Raw genomic sequence first — 5,031 nt, 5'->3', positions numbered from 1 at the left:
TTTTCAGCCTCAACAGCAAAACACATTTTAGAAATGCCTGTTAGTAGAGCAAACATTTCAACCAAAAACATTTGAACTGTTAAATTCCCTTGCTGAACCAAATGTTTGACTTCAACAAATGGTTTTTAGATTTGCTTTGGTTTAACTTTATTCCTTCTTAAACATTACTGTGAGGATTTTATAAATTAAGAGCTCTTACTTCTTAGAATATTTGTGCAATTTAGATTCAGTTTGGCAGATATTTGTGGAGCATGTTCTTTAATTCCAGGTACTCATTCAGTGATAAATACTATACACTCCCCGCCTTTACGTAACATGTTAACTAATGGGAGAAAGAAAAAAATCAAGCAATAAACCCAATATAATGTAACAAAAGATAGTCAATTAATTAATCAGCCAGTGAATTCTTCTTAAGTTTTAGAAATTCTCCTCTGGGTCAGGTATTATCCCAGGACAACAACCTATCTTTAAGAAGGGACATGCAAAAGGGCACAGGAGTAGTTACCTAATGTCTCCATAGTGAAAGGAGACCAGGACATGTATTCTGAGAGATAATACAAGATCCAGGACATGAAGGAAAGAAAATTGACATTGCACAGGCAAAGAAAACCATTATCAGCAAATATGTAAACATTCCAGACCCAGAAACAGAAAAGCATTGTATGTTGGAGAAATACTGAAGTACATTTTGGCGATGGGCATGGTGGAGACAGAGGGTCAGCTGGGAGAAATAGACAAAGACCAGGTCATGGAAGACCTTGTAGCCTGTTTTAGGAAGCTAATGAGTCAAGAACTTACACTATATCTTAATATTCATGCTGAAAGCCAGCTGTTTACTAATTCAGTGATAATAAATTTAAGCCTTTCACTACCTTAATAATCCTTGAAAAAGAAAATCTGATGAATATTCAATGGGCTGGAAAAAGAATGTTCAGCAAATTGTACTTTGTAATATATTGGTACTTAGGTGCAGTATGACTCTGACATTAAAAAGTTCAGACTAAAGTGGATTAAACTCACACCCATATCACATTCTGGTTTCACCTATAACATGTTGGGTGTTTAGCAAAGGCCTTAATTTAATGATGTGAGTTTTCCATAATGCCTTTGATTTTGATTGACCAGCAAGGAGTCCTGGCAATTGCATATAGAATAGGCTGACAGTTCTCAAAGGGATTACATCCTGGTTAAAGTGATACTGACTTTTGAAAACTTCTATAGAGTTGTCATGATTTAAAAACATTGTAAGGTGAGTCAAAATATTATACTATAGTTTAAGGATCATCAATATGATGTAAATACTCCATATTTTGGTCAGATTTTCACTACTGAGAAACGGTATAAATTTGGAAAAATCATTTAAGCCTCTGGGCCTTACTTTCTATAAAACTGAAGAAATTAGGTAAAAACATCTTTTAGTTATAAAATTATACAAATTGAAGTCATCTACTTTGGAGTAAAATTATCCCTATTTTAAGTGACAAAAATATGTAATAGCTCAGCTACTGGTAGAGCTGTCCAGTATCAGAATATCCTAAATAATTTGATATTTACTAAGCACCTATATGTTGAAATGTTATTACAGGCAATGAGAATATGTGATGGCTGTGGTCATTTGAACTACTAATCAAATCTTTCTGCCTCTCTGCACCATATTAGAACACAGAAGGATTGTACTTCCTGGCCTCTTTGTATCTAGATAGGGCTATGTAACTTCCTCTGGTCCATGTGGTTGTCAGTGAAACTGGCATAGGTCAGTTTCTGGGTCACAGCAATTAAATGGCCAGTTTGAGACCCTCAAATGTTTTTTTTTATCAGTGTTCCAGATAGTAGCTGTTCCATCAGCCTGAGTCCTGAAATGAAACCCAGTTGAGCTCAGTGGACATATAGCGTAAGTGAGAACTAGACTTTAATTGTTTAAAGCTAGTGAGGTTATAGGCTTGCGTGTCACCAAAGCCGAAATTAGCCTATCCTGGACTAACAAAATGGGGAGCAAGACAGATAGGGCTACTGTTCTCATGATACTTACAGTCCATTGGGAGATAATAGAAATAAATATAAGTAGAAACCAATGAACAAGATCATTTCAATGAGAGATTTAGGATGGGTGGTCATTGAAAGGCTTGTTATAGGTATTTAAATTGAGGAAAATTGACAAAAATAAGCCAGTCATCAGAAGATCTTTGGAAAGAGCATTTCAGACCCAGAAATAGCAAGCACAAAGGTCCTCAAATGGAACAAACTTAGTGTGTTTAAATAGAGAAAGGTAATGTGACTGGAGCCCAGATATTGTATGTGAGTCATAGAGTGTAAGGTTGAAAAGATGGACAATGAGCTTTCTCAACCTTGGAGGCACATTATGTTCTCCTACAGTACCTAACAAAATATCATTACCAGCCCCAGTCCCAGATATTCTAGAATTATAATAGGCCTCGGTGTTTTTTTTAAGTTCCCTAGATGATTCTAATGTGTAACTTGGGTAAAAATGCCTGATGTAGAGTCTTTTTGGATTATGGTTAATTCCTGATCATTAGAATTTTACTCTGAGTTGTTGAAAATTTTTTAGGTGAGAGGTGACATGACCTAACTTTTGTTTTATTAAATCACTCTGAGTGCAATGTGGAAAATGTATTATGAGTGAATCAGAAAGATTATTGAAAAGGCTATAATGAAAATTGAGATGAGAGATGATATAGATGGGACAAGGTATTAGCAGTGATGATAGAGAAAAATTGTTGGATTCAGGGTATGTTCTGAAACTAGTGCTAAATTAACTTGCTGATGGATTGGATACACTTATGGTAGTGGTTGGCATAATGAACCAAGGGAGAAATAAATGCTGACACATAGATTTTTGGGTGAAAAACTGAGTTAAAAGGAGAGTCACTATCTTACATGGGTAAGACTAGGACAGTAATTGGTTTGCAAAGTGGAGAGAACCAAGAATTGTTTTTGGGGCTTGTTACATTAAGGTTGCAACCACTAAACATTCAGTAGAAGCATAAAGTAGACAGATACCAGAATTTGGAGAACAGAGGAGAGATGAGAAAGGAAGATATGTATTTGGTGGTTATTAGCAAATAGATTTTTGAAAGACAGGAGATTCATGCAGTAAAAGAAGAGAGCCAGGAATGCATTTTTGTACACTCTGATGTTTAGAGGCTGAAAATATACGGACAAACCAGAAAATACGGGGAGGAAACAGCAAGGTAGAAAGAACATCAGAAGCATAAGCAGTCATACTATTGCCAAGAAGAGTGTTTTGATGAAGCAGTAATCAACTTGTTGACTATTGCTGCAAGGTGGAGTAAAAGGAGGACGCTAATAGCACTTAAATCGAATTCTCTTTTATATTTATACCTGATAATTCAATTGGTATACATTTAAGGAAATGGCATGGAATAGTGCAGTGCTCTTCAAATATTGGTGCAGATACTTCTTAAATGAGTTTTGGAAAATTAAGCGCCCTTTGCAAATTTGTAAGTTGACCTGTAAAATGTTTTTATTATAAATTGAAGTAAAAGTTGCAAATAATGTACCTTTCAAAATATTGTAAATACTTATGTTTAAGATAAAATTATTGCTTCTCTTTTTAAATGTACCCAGTGGCATATAAATATCATAGCCTATCATTTATTTACAATATGTATGAACAAGTTCTTCTTTAACAGTTGAAATTTTAAAAAGTTTTCTTCAAATTTATGTTTTAATTCTACTTCCTCCATTCAATTGTATCTTAATACATTTTTATGTGTGAAAGTCTTTTACTGACCACTCTATCATATATAATGCAATGATAATATATAAAAAATTAAGGCTAAAATTAAAAAAATCCCAGTGCTTTTAATTGTTAAGATTCTTCTTCTTCTGGAGTGATGTCAGCAAAAGAGAAGGGAAGGTCCAAGTTCTCCTTCCCCTGCCACCTATCTTCCAGAAAAATAAAAAGCAAATACAGTTATTACCAACTTTGTAAGAACTCTGAAAAATACTCAAGTTTTCAGCAACCAAACAAATGCTGAATTTCAAAGCAGTAGGAAAGCTTTGTGGTGTTTTTACTTGTACTTGTTTCATCCTTCCTTGTGTGGCTGCAGTCTTGAAGAAGAAAGTCTATGTTCTCAGTGTAGGACTCTGGACCCTGGAGGGAACAGAGCTGACCTGATTTGTAAACTATTGTGTATGTAGGTTCTGACTTACTTGGGGGCTGCCTGAAGGACTGTCTTATGGTACTTGTCTTTTTTCATCTAACTCACAGCTTGGACTATAAAGATGGTAGGCATTATTCAGAAGTTCTGCAAGGTGAAATAACACTGTAGACACTTCTCATAAAATGTTATGGTTAATAGGCGCTATAGACCACATAATGCCTGGGAGCAAAAGCTAGGGAGAGTTTCTTTTGAATATTGGGTTATTCAATGTACTATGAATATGGGGAATTTAGAAAGTCATGTACATGACCAGGACGAGGTGTATGCTCAGAAAAGACTAGAGAAAACCCTAATTTAGAAAGCTATGTACATGACCAGGGAAAGGTGTATGCTCAGAAAAGACTAGAGAAAAGCCTAAGCTTACACCTCAGGCTCAGCCTTAGGCTCAGTGCAAGCCTGGCTAAGTTTTGAAAGAGTGCTTTGGCACATAGCTAATATACAAAGACTAGAAGAGGGTTTTATTTTTAGGGTTTTTTTTTGTTGTTTGTTTTTAGCTTCTGGTCTTCAGGGAAACTTCTGTCAAAACTCTAGCTGAACACAAGTTAAAGAACAGAGATTTCAGTGACTACAAATGATAAGTAATGGTGTCTTTGCATTAAGAGTTTGAGAAAGTCACTAAGCCAATGAATTGCTATAGCCTTTAATATCAGAAAAACAGAAAAGTAAGAAAGAGAAAGAAAAAAAGGAAAGAAAAAAGAGAGAAATAAAAAAGAAAGAGAAGCAAAGGTTGAAAGAAAGAAAGAAAGAAAGAAAGAAAAAAGAAGGGCAGGAAGAAAGGAAAACACTGGGGAAGGGTAAACAATCTGACTTCCAGTGTTACCACATT

The sequence above is a fragment of the Cebus imitator genome, unplaced genomic scaffold, assembly GCF_001604975.1.
Source record: "Cebus imitator isolate Cc_AM_T3 unplaced genomic scaffold, Cebus_imitator-1.0 Scaffold150, whole genome shotgun sequence".
NCBI classification, from domain to species: Eukaryota; Metazoa; Chordata; class Mammalia; order Primates; family Cebidae; genus Cebus; species Cebus imitator.
Note: the sequence above shows the minus strand (reverse complement) of the source record.